Source organism: Phyllobates terribilis, unplaced genomic scaffold (genome assembly GCF_046119375.1).
Source record: "Phyllobates terribilis strain yellow unplaced genomic scaffold, ASM4611937v1 Scaffold_2__4_contigs__length_985480577, whole genome shotgun sequence".
Classification (NCBI taxonomy): Eukaryota; Metazoa; Chordata; class Amphibia; order Anura; family Dendrobatidae; genus Phyllobates; species Phyllobates terribilis.
In genome coordinates, this window is record NW_027362762.1 from 426,247,623 (window position 1) to 426,269,715 (window position 22,093).

At 46.1% G+C, this 22,093-nt stretch overlaps 1 long non-coding RNA gene across 1 annotated transcript in view; it reads right to left on the minus strand.

Moving 5' to 3' along the window:
* The window catches only part of LOC141252650 (uncharacterized), a 44,933-nt gene extending 26,328 nt beyond the window's left edge, over positions 1-18,605 (minus strand). The window contains exons 1-2 of the long non-coding RNA XR_012314035.1: positions 18,478-18,605; positions 18,125-18,269 (exon numbers count right to left, since the gene is read on the minus strand). This is a non-coding gene — a long non-coding RNA (uncharacterized lncRNA). The remainder of the gene's footprint in view (positions 1-18,124; positions 18,270-18,477) is intronic.
* Positions 18,606-22,093: the final 3,488 nt, after the last annotated feature.

Genomic DNA, 22,093 nt, shown 5'->3' on the forward strand with positions numbered 1-22,093 from the left:
ACTGGAATCGATAGCGGATGCCATGTTGCATTTGGAGAGCCCCTGAGGTGACTAAACAGAGGAAACCCCCAACAAGTGACCCCATTTTGGAAATGACACCCCTCTGGGAATTCATCTATGGGTTTAGTGACCATTTTAACTCAATGGATGATTTCCAGAAACAAGCACGCAATGGAAGGTTTAGATTCTGGAGAACCCCCCCTGGAAATTAAGTGAGCTCTACTCGAATGTGTCATTCACTAAATGAACCAAATGTTTGAATGACAAATTGGGATACATTTTTACAGTTTAAAAACGTGGTTCTGTGTGGAAGATTTTAAAGCAGTCAGTGACGCATAAGGCTGGCAATGATGGGCATTGTGGGCAATAGTAGCGGGTATCACACCTCATTCCTCTCTTAGTACATACACGACATCTTTTCTGGGGGTTCCTTCTTGTTTCCGTTGCTGGAATAAGTGCAATAAAATGTCGCTCAGTGAGTCTTTTCACATCCTCAGATTCTAATGGATGAGCGGGGCTAACACTTTGAAAGGCAAGATTTTCAATTACCTTTTCTTGATAATCAAGAAAAGAATCTGAATTTCCTGCTTTTTTGTACAACACAAAAGAATTGTATGTGGCCACCTGAAACAAATAAATAACCAACTTTTTATACCAGGTATAGGACTTTCTTGATACCTGGTATGGCTGTAGAACCTGGTCTGCAAGGTCCACACCCCCCATGTGTTTGTTGTAGTCAATGACTGACACAGGTTTTTGCTTCGGAGTGGTGGATCTTAGTTCTACAATGGCCCTTGTGGCATCTGTGTGGATCGAGCTGAGGACAAAAATATCCCTCTTATCCCTATATTTCAGGGCAAGCAGCTCTCCGTTGCGTACAGCCCCTGACTGCCCCTTTTGGAACTTTTGGTTGACCAATGGCTGTGGAAACCCCTGACGGTTTTTACGAATGGTCCCACAAGCCCCGATGTTGTGTTCAACCAGACTTTTAAATAGGGGTATGCTGGTGTAATAATTGTCCACATATAGATTGTAGCCTTTTTGAAAAAATGGACTTATCAGCTCCCAAACAATTTTTCCAAATGTCCCCAGATAAGTAGGGCATCCTGGTGGGTTTAGTTGGCTATCTTTCCCCTCGTATATGCAAAAAGTGGATGTGTATCCGGTTGAACTTTCGCACATTTTATAGATCTTTATTCCAAACCTTGCCCTTTTAGATGGGATAAATTGCTTGAGGTGCAGTCTTCCTTTGAATTTTACAAGGGACTCATCTATAGAAATATTTTGTGTTGGGGTGTAGAGCCTTAAGAATTTTTGCGACAAATTTTCAATGATGGGTCTAATTTTATATAACCTGTCATGTTCTGGGGCATTTCTGGGCAGGCATTGACTATTGTCATTAAAATGCCAAAAGCGCATGAGCATTTCATAACGGGTCCTAGGCAGAACGACTGAAAACATAGGGGTGGCTTGAACAGGGTGGTTGGACCAGTAGGATCGAATGCTCGGTTTTTTAACAAGCCCCATGGCAAATGTAAGTCCTAAAAATTTTTTTATTTCCGGGACATTAGTTGGTATCCATAAATTTGCCCTAGCATAGTAAGATCGGGGATTCTGGCTTATGAATTGGGATGCATATAAATTTGTTTGCACGACAATATGCTCTAGCAAGCTGTCTGTAAAAAACAAATTAAAAAAATGAATTGGTCCAAAATCTTCCACCTCCACATTTATACCAGGAGTGGCGTTGAAATCAGGGCTGAATGGAGCAGCCAAATCCGAAGCCTCCCATCTGGGAAATGCTAGATCATGTGGCAAAGCCCCTTGTACACTGGCGTGCGCCAATTCACTAGTAGCAGGGACAGCGCTTGTACTGGGCAGTGTTCCCTGATTTGGAGACGTTTCTCCAGTAGCGCTATTTGCCCCTATTGCTGTACTGGTCCTTGGGCTTGAGGATGGACCAGAATCACTGCTCATTTCTGAGCTCTCAGTGTCACCGCTACTAAAGCCCTCAAAATCCATATCTCCATCTGAGATTGCACTGTCATCACTATCAGAACACAGCAGGGCATACACCTCTTCTGCAGTATAAGTCTGACGGGCCATTTTATTTTTATATTTTTTGACTGGACTGAACGGACCGGACTGAACGGACGGGACCGGACTGGACTGACCGGACTGACTGACTGACAGGACTGACTGACTGACAGAACTGACTGATCTGACAGGACTGACTGACTGGACAGACTGATCTGACAGGACTGACTGATCTGACAGGACTGACTGACAGGACAGACTGATCTGACAGGACTGACTGATCTGACAGGACTGACTGACTGACTGATCTGACAGGACTGACTGATCTGACAGGACTGACTGACTGACTGATCTGACAGGACTGACTGACTGATCTGACAGGACTGACTGACTGACTGATCTGACAGGACTGACTGATCTGACAGGACTGACTGACTGACAGGACTAACTGATCTGACAGGACTGACTGACTGACTGACCTGACAGGACTGACTGACTGACTGATCTGACAGGACTGACTGATCTGACAGGACTGACTGACTGACAGGACTGACTGATCTGACAGGACTGACTGACTGACAGGACTAACTGATCTGACAGGACTGACTGATCTGACAGGACTGACTGACTGACAGGACTGACTGATCTGACAGGACTGACTGATCTGACAGGACTGACTAACCCTAACTCTTACTTTCTTTTTTACTTTATTTTTTTCACTTTTACAGTGGCAAGGCTGACAGCTCTTGTCACACTGTTTCTCCTCTGCTCTCTCACTGAGATCGGAGGAGAAACAGTGTTTTATCAGCCAGATCGCCCGGGAAAGTTTGTTGCTAAAACAAACTTCCCTGGTGATCTCTCTGATTGGCTGGTGTGACGCTGACATCATCGAGACCTGAGCCAATCAGGTCTCGATGATGTCAGAGGTCACAGCACCGGGATCCCCGCCGCTCCTGAGGTATGTGGGGGGTCCCGATCGCCGACCACTGGCTGTCACTATCTTTTAAATGCCGCGATCGCTATGGATCGCGGCATCTAGAAGATAGGAACAGGTTAACATCATGGGGACCTGATCCAATCTGGTCCCCATGATGCCACATGTCAGAGCTATCGCTCTGAACCGGTACCGCAGCGCTAGCAGGACCCCTGAGCGCTGCGGGACCACCCACCGTTTTTAAACGTCGGCGCTGCACAGAGCCCAGCAAGCGCCGACGTTTATGTAGAGTGGGCGGTCGGGAACCGGTTAAACAAAAAAACAGTAGTATGGTGTTTTTTGGTCTCCACATCACCCTAAAAATATGCTATAAAAAGCTATTAAGACATTGTATTTTCCCAAAAATATCAGGTTGCCACACAAAAAATACAAGCTCCATCTATGGAAAAATAAAAGAATTTTGAGTCTCAAAAAATCTCGACACAAATAAAATATTTTTATGTCTACAAATGTCAGAATTTTTTTTTACTACTAGAATTAAAAATACTATATAAGTTTGGTATCACCATATTCACACTGACTTTGAAAATAACGATGCCATTTCATGACACGTTTTTTTTTTTCCTTTTTTTGGTACATTGTATGGTAAACTGAGTGGTCTAATTTAATACTACAACTCGTCTTTCAAAAAACAAGCCCCCATTCATATGTCTATGGAAAAATAAAAGTTATGGCTCTAGAAAGAAAAGGAGGGAAAAACTAAAGAGGAAAAATAAAGATTGGACAGAAAAGGGTTAGAGTAATCTTGTTGATATATATATGTATATAATATATACAGTATATATATATATATATATATATATATATATATATACAGGTTCATCTCACTAAATTAGAATATCATCAAAAAGTTAATTTATTTCAATTCTTCAGTGCAAAAAAGTGAAACTCATATTATATAGAGTCATTACAAACAGAGTGATCTACTGTATTTCAAGTGTTTATATCTGTTAATGTTGATGATTATGGCTTACAGCCAATGAAAACACAAATGTCATTATCTCAGTACATTAGAATACTTTATAACAACAGGTTGAAAAAATGTTTTTAAAATCTGAAATGTTGGCCTATTGAAATGTATGTTCAGTAAATGCACTCAATACTCGGTCAGGGCTCCTTTTGCATCAATTACTGCATCAATGCGGCGTGGCATGGAGGCGATCAGCCTGTGGCACTGCTGAGGCGTTATGGAAGCCCAGGTTGCTTTGATAGCAGCCTTCAGCTCGTCTGCATTGTTGGGTCTGGTGTCTCTCATCTTCCTCTTGACAATACCCCATGGATTCTCTATGGGGTTAAGGTCAGGAGAGTTTGCTGGCCAATCAAGCACAGTGATACTGTTGTTTTTAAACCAGATATTAGTACTTTTGGCAGTGTGGACAGGTGCCAAGTCCTGCTGGAGAATGAAATTTCCATCTCCAAAAAGCTTGTCAGCAGAGGGAGGCATGAAGTGCTCTAAAATTTCCTGGTAGACGGCTGCACTGACTTTGGTCTTGATAAAACACAGTGGACCTACACCAGCAAATGACATGGCTCCCCAAACCATCACTGATTGTGGAAACTTCACACTAGACCTCAAGCAGCTTGGATTCTGTGCCTCTCCACTCTTCCTCCAGACTCTGGGACCTTGATTTCCAAATGAAATGCAAAATTTACTTTGCATTTACTTAGCTTGTCACTGACTGCTTTCTGAGCATCTGCCAAGTCAGCAGTCTTCCCCATGATTGTGGAGCCTACTGAAACAGACTAAGGGACCTTTTAAAACGCTTAGGAAGCCTTTGCAGGTGTTTTTTGTTAATTATTCTAATTTACTGAGATAATGACTTTTGTGTTTTCATTGGCTGTAAGCCATAATCATCAATATTAACAGAAAAAAACACTTTAAATAGATCACTCTGTTCGTAATGACTCTATATGTGAGTTTCACTTTTTGTATTGAACAACTGAAATAAATTAACTTTTTGATGATATTCTAATTTAGTGAGATGCACCTGTGACACATACACACTTCTCAGCACGTGACGTGGAGTGCGCCTGCATGGGTTAATTTATCTGCTCTCACTCCAGCTCTCAACCTCTGTTTTAAGCTATAAATTGAGCATAAATCACACCCCGACACATTCAGCACACCCCGATTTCTTAACTCAGTCACCACTCATCAATCACCTGGGGTGATGAGTCCCCGAAATCTATGCTACTGTCAAACAATCAAAAAGGTCACACACTCTCTTATTAAAGGTTTTAAGCTTTAATCTTATTAAAGGTTTTAAGCTTTAATATAAAAATATATAATGCTTACAATAAATATATAAAAAGGTAAAAAGTAAAATGACACACAAATATGCTAAACAGTTATGAAACAAAAAGGGAAAAAATAACATAGATACCTAAACGGTTCCGTCTGCAGTTATAGCCTGTTTTCCTGAGGGAAGGATAGTGAATCATGGAGCACATCAGCCTTTAAGCTGCCCCACATGTGAACACTTCTCTTTGTGTCACCCAGCTTTTTATAGTCCTGACCATAGCCTCATATTTCATGACCTGGATGGGCTCAATGAGTTTTGATGCTGTCTGTGAATGGACGATGAGCCAAGCTGTGGCATTTCAAATATCCTGTGTCTCCCTATACAGACAATAAGACATATTCTGCCTAGTATAGACCATTTGCTAACCCCCTTTAAGCTCAGGGTTCACAGCTAAGGTGCCGAATTTGACACCTCCAGATAAAGCCCCTTTGTGCTTACAATACTGGTATATCCAGTTTCACCCCTTTGTCAACTAAATGTAACTGTACTGCTGTTATTCTTTTTCCCTTATTGATTACCGGTATATATTTTCCTTCACAATATGATATATATATTTTTTTTTCTTTGTTTTTCTGCCATAAATAAATATCACAATTTAAGATAAAAAAAACCTTTGCAATATAACGTTTTACAGAAAAATTACTATTTACCCTTCTTGACTGATGAATTACTGTAAATTCACTTTTATAATGTGTCCTCAGTGAAAACAGATTTTCAATTCACTGATGGGTGAGATGACAGTTGCTATCTATAAGTTGGGGGTAGGAATGAGAAGCAAGGGGCAGACACAGATATTCTGCTGCAAGTTCACTTGAAACAACAGTTACACTTTAAAAGAGTTTTCTATATTCATAATTACTTAAAATATGAGGGTGATTCAAAAAGAGAGATTCAAAGTGATTTCCATAGGTGACACGGTAAATGTCTGGGCGGTAGTTTAGTTTTATCCAGATGCGTGCCAGCACATCCTCATGTATGGACTTCGCTGTTTCAGATCCTGTAGCTGGAGAGGGGCAATACACTACTTGATGTAGCCCCACAGAAAGAAGTCGCCGGGAGTTACATCTGGCGATCAGGGAGGCCAACATAACATTGGTTAATCAACCTGTATAAATTCAAACTAGGTAACTGATATTCACATTACTGCAGATGCTATAGATAACAGTTGTGTTTGAACCTTCATGTCCCTTAAATCCACAATCTGATTGGAGCTAGCTACACTAAAGTATAAGTGACTTTCTAGTATTTGCTCTTTAATCTCTATATAGTTATTTGGGGCATCAGAGCAGTGTACAGGAAATGTAGTCGGTGGGCTAGCCAGAGCCTTTCCACAGACAGTCAATACATAAGTGAAACTTCAAGAGAACGCAAGCTCAGCAGCTAGCCAAAGTCAATACTAGAGAAGAAATACAACAAACAAATGTCAACACAAAGGATAAAGTGAGGGAAGGATCACAATACTGTACTAGCTTAGATCAGCAACAAGTACAATAGCAAAGATATAGTGCAAACAATAACACAACCTACATGGAAAATACCTTTATTGTTAGGCAGTGGGAGAAAGGTTTGACTGAGCATATATATAGTTTTGGTAACACCTGAGATATAAAAGAAAAATAGAACATCATAGAAACCTGCAGATATCTATAATATAACCGGAGATGCGTCCCTCTGTCTGAAGCCTTTATAGACTGCGCAAGCGCGACACTCCTGCGCAGTCTGGCACAAGACAGAAGAACGGAGTCAGAATCGGCGCATAGCGCTATCCGGCGCCATTTTACTGAAGACACATTTGGAGTGTGTCTTCAGCAAAATGGCGCTGGACAGCGCGGTATAGGCACGCGCGTACTTCGGCACCCCACACTCCTCCCCCGGCCTCTGGCAGAACGGGACGCAGCGCTGGAGCACAGGGAAGAAAGGTGAGTATAAGTGTTTATTTTTTTGTATGTGTGCATCATGAAAGGTGCATACCAGGATTGGGGAATGAGGGGGTACCATGCATACCAGGATTGGGGGTGAGGGGACTATGCATACCAGGATAGGGATGATGGGGTACCATGCATACGAGGATTGGGGGTGAGGGGACTATGTATACCAGAATTGGGGGGTGAGGGGACCATGCATACCAGGATTGGGGGGGTGAGGGGGTACCATGCATACCAGGTTAGGGATGAGGGGGTACCATGCATACCAGGATTGGGGGGTGAGGGGACCATGCATACCAAAATTGGGGGGTGAGGGGACCATGCATACCAGGATTGGGGGGTGAGGGGTACTATACATACCAGGATTGGGGGGTGAGGGGGCCATGCATACCAGCATTGGGGCGTGAGGGGACCATGCATACCAGGATTGGGGGGTGAGGGGACTCTGAGGGGTACCATGTATACTAGGATAGGGATGAGGGGTACCTTGTATACCAGGATGAGGGGTGCCATGCATACCAGGATTGGATGGGGGCAGTACATAACAGGATGGGGGAACAGGATTAGGGAGCACAAATACCAGGATGGGGGCAGCACAAATACCAGGATGGGGGCAGCACTGACCAGGATGGGAGACTATATAACAATAAAAATGCTCACCACCTGGGCATAGAACGAGTTCTAGTACAGTATACAAAGATATAAAATAAATAGTCAGTGCAGGCAGAAGCCGTTACAGTTAAGAGGAGTGTGTATGGCGCCGTAGATCGCGGTATGCATAGACACTGAACGCGTACAGCGATCTCTGGTGCCATACTTACATACTTACCTGACCGGGAGGAGCGTTGCCGCGGTGCCTCTCTTCTGGCCGGGGACCGGGGGCAGAGTGCGGTATCGGAATCAGCATACCATGCATACCAGGATTGGGGGGTGAGGGAACCATGCATACCAGGATTGGGGGGTGAGGGGACCATGCATACCAGGATTGGGGGGGTGAGGGGACCATGCATACCAGGATTGGGGGGTGAGGGGACCATGCATACCAGGATTGGGGGTTGAGTGGACCATTCATACCAGGATTGGGGTGCGAGGGGGTACCATGCATACCAGGATTGGGGGGTGAGGGGACCATTCATATCAGGATTGGGGGGTGAGGGGTGCCATACATACCAGGATTGGGGGATGAGGGGACCATGCATACCAGGATAGGGTTGAGGGGGTACCATGCATAACAGGATTGGGGGGGGTGAGGGGACCATGCATACCAGGATTGGGGGGTGAGGGGACCATGCATACCAGCATTGGGGGCTGAGGGGACCATGCATCCCCGGATTGGGGGGTGAGGGGACTGTGAGGGGTACCATGTACACCAGGATAGGGATGAGGGGTACCATGCATACCAGGATGAGGGATGGGGTGCCATGCATACCAGGATGAGGGGTACCATACATACCAGGATAGGGATGAAGGCTACCATGCATACTAGGATAGGGATGAGGGGTGCCATGCATACCAGGATAGGGATGAGGGGTACCTTGCATACCAGGATGAGGGATGGAGTGCCATGCATACCAGGATGAGGGGTACCATACATGCCAGGATAGGGATGAAGGCTACCATGCATACCAGGATAGGGATGAGGGGTGCCATGCGTACCAGGACTGAGGATGAGGCGTGCCATGCGTACCAGCATTGAGGGTGAGGGGTGCCATGTGTACAAGGATAGGGATGAGGGGTGCCATGCATACCAGGATAGGATGGGGGCAGCACATAACAGGATGGGGGAACAGGATTAGGGATCACAAATACCAGAATGGGGGTAGCACAAATACCAGGATGGGGGCAGCACAAATACCAGGATGGGGGCAGCACAAATACCAGGATGGGGGCAGCATTGACCAGGATGGGAGACCATATAACAATAAAAATGCTCACCACCCTGCCATAGAACGGGTTCAATAACTAGTACAGTATACAAAGATATAAAATATGTAATCAAATGTTAAAATTGAAAACAAATGCCCATAATATTTACATTTTATTTTGATCATTGATGTAATGAGATTAAAGGGAATCTGTCAGTAGGATCAACCCTCTTACGTCATCTATATGGGCATGTAGGTCATAGGAAGCTGAATAAAATGATACCTTGATAGCTGCCATCTGATGTCTTATTAAAAAAAATCCACATTTTTTTTAATATGTAAATGTGCTGTTAATATCTATGGGCCGGACACTGATCTCCTCAAGAATCAGCATCCTGTGGATTTATCTGGAATAAGACATTGAATCGCAAATATTAGGATATCATACTATTCAATTTCTATGACCTGCATACCCATATACACATCTTAGGAGGATTGATCCTACTGACAGAGTCCCCTTAAAGAGACCCTGTCAGCTGATACATGCTGCCCAAACCGTGGGCAGCATGTATCAGCCACTGGCTGTAGTATCCCTGCCATGTATGCTGCAGCGTTTCAGGGAGAAAGACACTTTTAATATGATGTATTATGTAATGCGCGTATAGGCAGAGGCTTGTCAGTCACTGTCAGTGGGCGGGAAAAGCCGCCAGGGACCCGCCTGTAAAACTAGTCAATAGCGCAGCTCGGTTCCCGGCGGCTGTTAAAAGTGTAATATAATACATTATATTAAAAGGGTATTTCTCACTGAAGCACTGCAGCATTTCAGAGACAAATATACATGGCTGGGATCCTAGAGCCAGGGGCTGATACATGCTGCCCACGTATCAGCCACTGGTGCCATACATCAGCCACTGGTTTCATGGTTTGGGCAGCATGTATCAGCTGACAGGTTCCCTTTAGAGTATCCACAAAACTTAGCAGTTATCATTCTCATTCCCTTCTTATTTTAGCATACTATGGTGAGCAGGAGAGTTCCTTCCTGCACATCTTCTAAGCTGGCTAACCGTAGAAATAATTTTTTGCCTTGGCAAATTTAAATTTAATCATTATTATAAATAAAACCACTTTTCTCTAAGACTAAGGCCAGATGGAGACTACTCCATAGTCCAGTTGCGGCATGGTTTTCACTGATTAATACAACATTTTTCATAGGGCAGTGGCTTAGTGGTTAGCACTTTTGTAGTGCAGCAATGGGGTCCAGGGTTCAAATCCCACCAAGGACAACATCTGCAAGGAGTTTGTATGTTCTCTCCTTGTTTGCGTGGGTTTCCTCCCACGTTCCAAATACGCACTAATTGTGAGTTTAGATTGTGAGGCCCAATGGGGGCTACAGAATATGATGGCGCTATATAGGCAAAAGCATGATAATAACAACATTTGGTCATGTAAGGCTTACATACAGCTGCTCGGCCATGGAAACCCATGCTGCAAAGCTCCTGGTGCCCACTTTTTTACCTGATGTCAATGCCAGAAGAGGTATAGAAATCTGTAGCTATGGAGGCAGCAGAGCGTTGGTGGCTTGGACATTTATGCACCATCCACCTCAGCACTTAGTGACCCTAATCTATAACTTTACATGGTCTCTACTTCGTGGCTGAGTTGCTGTGGTTCCTAAACTCTTCCACGTCTCAATAATACCAGTCACCATCGATGGTAGAATAGTTAGGAGAGATGAAGTTTGTGAACTGACTTCTTATAACAGTGACAATTTATTACAGTATCATGCTTGACTTTGGTGATCTCTTTATAATGACCCATCCGTTCTCAAATAGTAAAAAACGCAGTTTGCATGTCTGGGGGCTGGATTCTATACACTTGAAGCAATGGGGCTGAATAAAAAACCTAAATTCAATAATTAACAAGTGTGTCCCAGTACTTCCTGCCATATAGTGGATTACATTACATAGAGTCAGCCAGGAGCAGTTAACTCATGCCGTAAATATAGTAATAAACCTGTTTAATTTGGCCCATAGAGTACTAATAAAGCGCTGCATTATAAAATATGACACAAACCTAGTCATTGCATATTTAGACTGCTTCATTTACAAAATGAGTGGCCATCCATATCAGTAGAGCTAAACCAGTTTATTTTCTGAGACACAAATGCCTGCCTGCTTTTAACACTGTTTTCCTTGAAATACAAAAAAGAAAAATGTTTCCATGGAAACTGTCATACAAGATTGTAGTTATGTTTAGAAATGTGCGGGTGTTAAAAAAGTTGCTAACCTCATCTTCAGACTATGGTTTGCCAAGACACTTAGGTGCTTGTTAACCCCTTTGGTGTTTGTGACCAAAATTGTCTAGTGGTCACAGCAGTGATTGTAAATGAAAATATGAAGTACCGCTATAAATGATATATATAGATATATACTGTAGATGATGAATGCACACACTGTAAAAACACACAACCTCATCTTTAACCAGTTGTGCCACACACATATATACAGAATTCATTAAAAAAAACTAATAGTAGTTTCTGTATATACATATTTAGGAAAAATACGGAAGTCTAGCTAGTTAGTAAGTAATTGCGTTGCGTGTCACAATACAGTTGTGCTCAAAAGTTTACATACCCCGCAGAATTTTTTCTTTCTTGGCCTTGTTTCAGAGACTATGAATGATAACAAGAAGACTTTTTCTCCACTCATGGTTATTGATTCGGTGAAGCCATTTATTGTCAAAATACTGTGGTTTCTCTTTTTAAATGTTAATGACAACAAAAAACATCCAAATGACCCTGATCAAAGTTCACATACCCTGGTGATTTTGGCCTGATAACATGCACAGAATTTGACACAAATGGGTTTGAATGGCTACTAAAGGTAACTGTAACATACCTGGCTGCGTCCTTGCATGGTGGTCCATCTCCCACTGTGCAAGAGGGCGCACTTGATCTCCTGTCCAGAATGTCTCTCTGGCTTCCCTCCATGCTGTCTGTTTGTGTCTGTTTCTGCTGCTTAAGGGCGGCGCCCGATCACTTCCTGCTTTTTGTACCTGCTGTGGGTCACACCCCTTGTGCGTCCTCAGCCTATTGCTGTCTAACACTTGGTATATAGCTCAGCAGCTCCCTTCTATCCCTGCCTGAGCAAAGTGTTTTCCTTCAGTGTGTGCTTGCACTCTGAAGGTGCCAGGTCCCGTCTTTGTTTCCTTGTCTGCCTTTCCTGGAGGCTGTATTTCCAGGCCTGTCTGAACTGAGTCCTGTATGTCTCCTGCTTTTTGTATCAGTTCCCGTGTCTGAACTGAGTCCTGTATGTCTCCTGCTTTTTGTATCAGTTCCCGTGTCTGAACTGAGTCCTGTATGTCTCCTGCTTTGCGGTATCAGCTCCCGTGTCTGAACTGTGTCCTGTACGTCTCCTGCTTTGCGGTATTAGTTCCCGTGTCTGAACTAAGTCCTGTTTGTCTCCTGCTTTGCGGTATTAGTTCCCGTGTCTGAACTGAGTCCTTTCCTGTATCTTGTCTGACCTGTCTGAACTCGCTCCTAGCCTGTTCCTCTCGCCTTCTAGTGGCCGTTTTCCTAGACCCGCTCCTGTGTCTGGTCTGTCCTGTCTGAACACGCTCCTTGCCTGTTCGTTCCGCCTCTCTGGGGGCCGTATTCCCAGACCCGCTCCTGTATCCCTCTGCAGTGTCGGTCTCCTCCGTACACTCAGTTCCAGTCTGAACTCTCTCCTGTCCTTTACCTGTTTTGCCTCTATGTCCGTTCCCTTCCTTTTTCTGCAGAGTCTGAACTCGTACCTAACTCCTGCTTGTTGTCTCTGCAAGTACTGTGTGAGTATCTGGCTCTGTCTTTCCCTTCCTGTCTGTTCCGTGTGAACAGAGCCCTGTCCTCCCTGCTCAGCCTTGTCTGCACTCTAGCTGTGCTTGCCTGTAACCCTCTGCCTGTATTGTTCCTGAGTCCCGGTGTGTACTGGGTCCTATCCCGCCTGTGTTCCTACCTGCTAGTGCCTCCCTGTCTGCACTCTAGCTGTGCTTGTCTTTACCCCCCTGCCTGCATACCCGCCTGCCTGCATACCAGTCGTGCCTGCCTATACCCTCCAGTCTGTGTGCCAGCCTACCAGCCTGTTCCTGTATTCCCCTGTGTGGGTCAACAGCCGTGTCCGGGGTCTGTCCTGGAGTAGCACCTGGTCCCTCTGCTCGGTTCCTCCTTGGTGCACTGGCGTCGTATGCCGTCGTGCGACCCTGGTCGGATCGGGTGAATACTTAGTCACGCCCCTCCAGGCATTCACTCTCCGGCACGGTCCAGTGGAATCACTACCAATCACACGCACACGCCGCTTAGCCCGGGCGTGTGCATAACAGCATGCTCAGGCCATGGTTCCCGTTGAGCCCCACGGCCTTCGCCCTCTGAGAAGTTTTCCAGCGAATATATGCATTAAAATAAATAAATAAATTTTTTTTTCCCTTAGCTGAGTTCCAGGCGAATTACGCACCGTCCAGATGGATCTATCAGCTCTCGTTCCTGCGGATCCGCCACGTTACTATGGGGATCCAAGACAGTGTCGTGCATTTGTGGAGCAATGCATGCTACACTTTAAGGCCTACCCTCTTTATTTTCCTTCCGATTGGGCTAAAGTGGCCTTTATGATGTCTTACCTGGCGGGTGATGCCTTGGAATGGATCAACCCCCTATATGAAACACAGGATCCGATCCTCCGGGACCTAATGGCCTTCCTGGTGGCCTTTCTAATGGTCTTCGATGATCCTAACCCGGAGGCTCCTGCTGAAGCTTCACCTCCCAATATCCCGGAGCAGCCCCGATGGGTAATGTGTGTGGGTAGCGCAATAGTCCTCCAGCCCAATGAGACTACTGCCCACCCAGAATCCTCACAGGGTGACTACGCTTTCCGGAATACTTCTCTCAACCTCAAGAGGCAGTCCAGACGTGCTAGACGTAGAGGCAAGCCGTCACGCCAGGGTCTGTCCTCCCTGAGACCTCCTGACCCCAACCTTGAAGTCCCTACTGAAGCTTCATCTCCCTGTATCCCGGAGAAACCCCAATGGGTAATGTGCGTGGGTAGTGCACCAGTTCTCCTGCCCGAAGAGACTTCTGCCCATCCAGACTCCACACAGGAGAACTTCCTGCACCCGGCATCAGATGCTTCTCTCTCTTTAACCGGTGTGCATGTCCAAGGATGCTCCAAAGCTGTGGTTACCTCTGAGTCTGTGCACCTCTACTACCTGGCGGAGGATCCCCTGTTGCCTCCTGAACCCTTCGGGGTGCTACCTGGTAACTAAAGGACAGAGACTCTCCTATACTCTGTACCTGATACCTCGCTCGCTTCGTCCAGTGAGTCCAACCTAGTGTACTCCGAAGCAGAAGTTACTCCCGAGTCTCTACACCCCTCCGACCAGGCGGAGGACCTCCAGTTGTGTTCAGAACCCTTCGGGGTGCCACCTGGTGGTGAATGGACAGAGACTTTCCTATACTCGGTACCCGATACCTCGCCTGCTTCCTCCAGTGAGTCCAACCTAGTGTACTCCGAAGCAGAGGTTACTCCCGAGTCTCTACACCCCTCCGACCAGGCGGAGGACCTCCAGTTGTGTTCAGAACCCTTCGGGGTGCCACCTGGTGGTGAATGGACAGAGACTTTCCTATACTCGGTACCCGATACCTCGCCTGCTTCCTCCAGTGAGTCCGACCTAGTGTACTCTGAAGCAGTTGTTTTCTCTGAGCCTCTGCACTCTTCTGACCCGGCGGAGGACCTCCAGTTGTTTCCTGAATCCTCCGGGATACCACCAGATAACAAAGAGACAGTGACTTTTCCTCATTATGTACCTGATAACCCGTCTATTTCTTCCTGTGAGCTTGACAAGATGTACCTCGAAGCAGAGATTACCCTTAAGTCTCTGTCCCCCTCCAACCCAGTGAACGACTGGCCCTCGAATTCCCTGCGGAAGATTCTGGCAGGCCTGAAGAAGAGGGGGCGTAAGGGGGGAGGTACTGTAACATACCTGGCGGCGTCCTTGCATGGTGGTCCATCTCCCACTGTGCAAGAGGGCGCACTTGATCTCCTGTCCAGAATGTCTCTCTGGCTTCCCTCCATGCTGTCTGTTTGTGTCTGTTTCTGCTGCTTAAGGGCGGCGCCCGATCACTTCCTGCTTTTTGTACCTGCTGTGGGTCACACCCCTTGTGCGTCCTCAGCCTATTGCTGTCTAACACTTGGTATATAGCTCAGCAGCTCCCTTCTATCCCTGCCTGAGCAAAGTGTTTTCCTTCAGTGTGTGCTTGCACTCTGAAGGTGCCAGGTCCCGTCTTTGTTTCCTTGTCTGCCTTTCCTGGAGGCTGTATTTCCAGGCCTGTCTGAACTGAGTCCTGTATGTCTCCTGCTTTTTGTATCAGTTCCCGTGTCTGAACTGAGTCCTGTATGTCTCCTGCTTTTTGTATCAGTTCCCGTGTCTGAACTGAGTCCTGTATGTCTCCTGCTTTGCGGTATCAGCTCCCGTGTCTGAACTGTGTCCTGTACGTCTCCTGCTTTGCGGTATTAGTTCCCGTGTCTGAACTAAGTCCTGTTTGTCTCCTGCTTTGCGGTATTAGTTCCCGTGTCTGAACTGAGTCCTTTCCTGTATCTTGTCTGACCTGTCTGAACTCGCTCCTAGCCTGTTCCTCTCGCCTTCTAGTGGCCGTTTTCCTAGACCCGCTCCTGTGTCTGGTCTGTCCTGTCTGAACACGCTCCTTGCCTGTTCGTTCCGCCTCTCTGGGGGCCGTATTCCCAGACCCGCTCCTGTATCCCTCTGCAGTGTCGGTCTCCTCCGTACACTCAGTTCCAGTCTGAACTCTCTCCTGTCCTTTACCTGTTTTGCCTCTATGTCCGTTCCCTTCCTTTTTCTGCAGAGTCTGAACTCGTACCTAACTCCTGCTTGTTGTCTCTGCAAGTACTGTGTGAGTATCTGGCTCTGTCTTTCCCTTCCTGTCTGTTCCGTGTGAACAGAGCCCTGTCCTCCCTGCTCAGCCTTGTCTGCACTCTAGCTGTGCTTGCCTGTAACCCTCTGCCTGTATTGTTCCTGAGTCCCGGTGTGTACTGGGTCCTATCCCGCCTGTGTTCCTACCTGCTAGTGCCTCCCTGTCTGCACTCTAGCTGTGCTTGTCTTTACCCCCCTGCCTGCATACCCACCTGCCTGCATACCAGTCGTGCCTGCCTATACCCTCCAGTCTGTGTGCCAGCCTACCAGCCTGTTCCTGTATTCCCCTGTGTGGGTCAACAGCCGTGTCCGGGGTCTGTCCTGGAGTAGCACCTGGTCCCTCTGCTCGGTTCCTCCTTGGTGCACTGGCGTCGTATGCCGTCGTGCGACCCTGGTCGGATCGGGTGAATACTTAGTCACGCCCCTCCAGGCATTCACTCTCCGGCACGGTCCAGTGGAATCACTACCAATCACACGCACACGCCGCTTAGCCCGGGCGTGTGCATAACAGTAACATCATCACCTTAGACCTGTTTGCTTGTAATCAGTGTGTGAGTGCATAAAAGCTGAGTGAGTTGCTGGGATCCAGACAGACTCTTGCATCTTTCATCCAGCACTGATGTTTCTGGATTGTGAGTGATGGGGAAAGCAAAAGAATTGTCAACGGATCTACGGGAAAAGGTAGTTGAACTGTATAACACAGGAAAGGGATACAAAACGATATCCAAAGAATTAATAATGCCAGTCAGCAGCATTCAAACTGTGATTAACAAATGGAAAATCAGGGGCTCTATAAAAACCAAACCACGGTCAGGTAGACCAACAAAAGTTTCGGCCACAACTGCCAGGAAAATTGTTAGGGATGCAAAGAAAAACCCACAAATAACATGAGCTGAAATTCAGGACTCTCTGAAAACTAGCGGTGTGGCTGCTTCAAGATGCACAATAAGGAGGCACTTGAAGAAAAATGGGCTGCATGGTCGAGTCGCCAGAAGAAAGCCATTACTGTGCAAATGCCACAAAGTATGTCACCTACAATACGCCAAACAGCACAGATACAAGCCTCAAAACTTCTGAAACAAGGTAATTTGGAGTGATGAGACCAAAATTTAACTTTTTGGCCACAACCATTAACATTACATTTGGAGAGAGGTCAACAAGTCCTATGATGAAAGGAACACCATTCCCACTGTAAAGCACGGAGGTGGATCGCTGATGTTTTGGGGATGTGTGGGCTACAAAGGCACAGGAAACTTGGTAAAAGTTGAAGGAACATGAATTCAGCACGTTATCAGCAAATACTGGAGGCAAATTTGCACTCATTAGCCAGGAAGCTGCGTATGGGACATACTTGGACGTTCCAACATGACAACGATCCAAAACACAAGGCCAAGTCGACTTGTCATTGGCTACAGCAGAGCAAAGTGAAGGTTCTGGAGTGGCCATCTCAGTCTCCTGACCTCAATATCATTAAACCACTCTGGGGAAATCTCAAGCGAGCAGTTCATGCTAGACAGCCCAGGAATTTACAGGAACTGGAGGCTTTTTTTGCCAAGAAGAATGGGCAGATTTACCATCTGAGAAAATAAAGAACCTCATCCACAACTACCACAAAAGACTTCAAGCTGTCATTGAGGGGGCAATAAACGGTATTAAGAACTGGGGTATGTGAACTTTGGATCAGGGTCATTTGGATGTTTTAGGTTGTCATTAAGATTTAAAAAGAGAAAACACAGTAGTTTGACAATAAATGGCTTCACCCAACCAAAAACCATGAGTGGAGAAAAAGTTTTTTTGTTATCATTCATATTCTCTGAAACAAGGCCAAGAAAGCAAAAAATCTGCTGGGTTTTGTAAACTTTTGAGCACAACTGTATGAATTGGTTTATTTGAGGTGGAAATTAGTATATAAGCAAGTCAGACACATAGCTGGTGAAACACAGAAAGGGCCATGCTAGTTAAAAGGGCATCTCTCAGCAGCATTAACCCTCCTAAACCGTCTATATGGACGTGTAGGTCATAGAAAGATAAATAAAATTATACCTTGATGATTGCGATCCGATGTCTTGTTACAGAGAAATCCACTTCTTTCTTACTAAGTAAATGAGGTATTGAGATCTATGGGCGGGGCATAGATCTCCCAGAGCATTTGCCTCCAGTGGTTATTTTAAATGAAAGGAGCCATTACCTGTGTAAGACATGTAGATCAGAAGAGCAGCCTGTCAATCATTACATGGTTCACACCTTTTGTGCCCAACTCTGTGGAGGGGCCCAATTCTGTAAGGGTCCTATCAAACTACAGTAATTGATGCACACAAAATACTAATTTATACTAAAAATTAGGATAATAGTAAAGAAAATTGTAGTTATGAAATCCATTGTTAACCAGTAACCACCTGTCTTGGTCCTGCCAGGCTTTGGCCACAACTTCTTTGCCCGCTGCCCTGTGCTTCAGTCCTCATCGGGTTTTACAAGTGGCCCAGCATGTCGCCATGATATCAATTTACCTAGTCCTTTTAAGAGCTGTTTGGATACACCCATGTTTGGGCGTCAATCCAGAACTACGTCCAACAGATGTGTGTATTTAGTTTGACTATATCCAAATCCTAGGTTCACGATATCTCTTTAGAGTTCTGTGATCTTTGCACAAAACCTGCTGGTTAACTCATCCATTGCTGTAAACATCTTCAACTGTTATTGGAGCCTGCTGCGAACATCCTGAACTGTTATTAGCAGGGCCAAACATAAAGAAAAGAGGGCAGTCCAATGATCTGTCTCTGACAGAAGCCACTTGCTGCTTTGGAAGTGAAAGTGGGTCCCCTTAGCTCCTGTGCCCCTGTGCGGCTGCACATGTTACATTCAGGTGCATCTCACAAAATTAGAATATTTAACGCTTAGGAAGCCTTTGCAGGTGTTTTTTGTTAATTATTTTAATTTACTGAGATAATGACTTTTGTGTTTTCATTGGCTGTAAGCCATAATCATCAACAGTAACAGAAATGTGTTATGAGTTTCACTTTTTGCATTGAAGAACTGAAATAAATTAACTTTTTGATGATATTCTAACTTAGTGAGATGCACCTGTAAATGGTATGTCTGTGATGCGCCCCCTGGGGTCGTGGGGTACTCGGTAGCCGGGCCGGTCCTGTATTGGGGTAGTCACAGTGGTAGTGACCTGGTCCGTGGCCCAGGGCGGTCAAATAAATAAAAGGGAAAGTCAATTTGGGGAATAAAGTATGTGACGCCACCCGTGGTATGCGGCTATATGTGGCCGCCGCTGCTATTCAGATCCACTGGGGCTAGTGGTGACGCAGCAAAGATGGTTCAGCTCTCCACGGACAGAGCTAAGCTCCAGGGCAGTGTATAGTGATTTATGATGCAGATGTTGTTGGTGTTGTGCAAGGCTGGTGGCGCAGTAAGTAAGTCAAGGACACGGTGGGATGCAGTCTTCAAGTATTTGCTTACAGCTATCAAGATGCTCCAGGTTACAATGGCCAGATTATAACTGCCCACGTCGTCTTGTGTCCTCCAGGGAAGTGATCCAGCCAACTCTCAGATAACTTAGAAGCACTTGAACGGGACCCCTTTCTGTGTACCTCTCCAGGTCGTCTCTCTGCCCTGGCTCTCTCCCTCCTGCCCTGCGCCTCACACAGTGTCCCGAGCCAGTGGCCGCGGGCCTTGTCGGGCGACATCCTCTTGGTCCTATATGGCCACCTTTTCAGCGATTATATGTGGATTTTGGCTACGGCACATGAAGATGCCGCAACCTCCGGTTTGCTAGCTGTGCCTTAAAGTACTCCACTAGTCTGGGTTCGGTCCCCTCCTGCGGCCTTGATCCCTCCGCGATCAGCGTGAACTCGGGCGGCATCCCGCACTCGCCGTGACCCTAAGATGCTTTCTATCTCTGGAACCCCTTTCACTGCTCCGGTGTTCTCTCCTCACTCTCCTCCTGGGCCCCTTGACTGGACCCCTCGCCGTCAGGACCGTCCTGACTCACTGAACTCACTCCTCAGAACCCCTTCAATATGTTTCTACACTTCCTTTTATACTCTTCTTTCAGTGCTCACCTAAACTACTTCCTCCACCCACCTCCTCTACTTAATTCCACCTTCTTGACGGAGCAGGCCTGTGCTCTCCCTTAGGAGCTATCTGAACCTTCCCTAAGGAGTGGTGTGTGTTGGATGTGAGTGGGTGGGTCCTGGGTAGTGCTCCCTCCTTACCTGAGAGTGGGGTACCACACCTCTGGATGAGATGTAGTACCTCTGTGGCAACTGGACCCGCAGGGGCGCCACATCTGCCCCTGGTTATTAGAGTCTGTTCACATTAGCTACACCTTTGTGCCTGCCTTCAGGCCTGCTGTTTCCTACATCTGCCCTCCTGGTTTTGTGGTTTCCAGTTCGTCCAGCATTGCCTGTTTGCCTTGAGTCCAGCATAGCCAGTTATCCAAGTCCTAAAAAAGTATCATGTGCCTCGCAGCCTACTGTGCCAATGACCTGGCTCCATGTGCTCACCCTGATCTGGGGCTTCCTGGATCAACCTCACCAGTTGAGACCCTAAAACCCATGAATTTGTGTTTGTAAACTTTTTTCACTTTGTGCGCACGATGAAATTGAGGATGCGCGCCATGCAGTGAGTATGTGTTACTTTGCCCATACATGTGCCAGCAGGCTCAGACTGGCCTACAAGAGAACAAGAAAATCCCCCTGTGAGCCTCTGTGCAAGAGTTAGCCATTCTCACCTACTGTATATGAGCAATACTTGGCGCAATGCCCTTGATTCTCTATGTACGAACAAAGGTAGAATCTCATCATTCATTTGGCAAACTACCCAGTTTATTATTACTGTATTTTTCGGACTATAAGATGCAGTTTTTCTTACCCCAAATTTTGGAGGAAAAAGGGGGTGCATCTTATATTCCGAATGTACCTGTTATAATGCTGACTGTGGTGTGTTGTGGGGCAGCGGCGGCGATGGAGTAAGGTCACGTGGCAGAAAGGGGAGCAACACACAAGAGCACAGTGCACAGTCTCCCCCGGCATTGCTGGCCCACTTCCTCCTGTCCAGTGCGGCTGTAGTGAATTTGTGGCGGCGCCGCTAATCCTTGCCATATGACCCCGCTCCCTGCCGTGTGACCCCGCTCCCTGCCTAGCGCGGGTCCAGAAAGGAGAGGCAAGCATACAGTAGTTTAAGTGAAACAAAGCACATATGATAAAACACTATACAACTGTGGTGAACTATAACTCCCAGCATGCCATAGGAACTGCGAGACATGCTAAGAGTAATAGTTCTCCTCAGGGCAACCACATGACATAAATGTGGTGAATTATAACTCCCAGCATGCCATATGAGCTGCAGGACATGCTAGGAGTTATAGTTCTTCTCAGGGCAAGCACATGAAATGTGGTGAACTATAACTCCCAACATTCCATAGGAGCTGCAGGATATGGTAGGAACCATGCGTACCAGGATGGGGATGGGGCCACGTATAACAGGAAGGGGAGGCAATATATACAAGGATGGGGGCATATATATACCAGGAAGGGGGATATTAGTACAGAATTGGGGGACATTACCCTATAACAGTGTCAGCAGCAGACCCCCCCCCATAACTGTGTATCATGATCACATTTTTTGCTTCATTTTTTTTTCTATTTTCTCCTCTAAAACCTAGGTGCGTCTTATGGTCCGGTGCGTCTTATAGTCCAAAAATACGGTATATAAATTTGTGAATGAGGGTAATGTAATATTTGCATGCAGTTGGACAGTGGACCTTCAGAGTCGAAATTACTGGTGGGCCCTTGGCATCCCAGTCCAGCACTGCATGGCATCCATGATGTTTCTGGCATTGCCGCTTGCAAAGTTGTACAGTTGTAGTTGACAAGAAGCCATCCAGTGTGACATTTGATACAATGTTCTGCTCTGCTGCTGTTGGTGAAGGGGAGATGTCTATTTAGGAGAATGTGGAGGAGGAGCATAAGCATCGCCAGATGTGGTGATGTTACCAGTAAATAT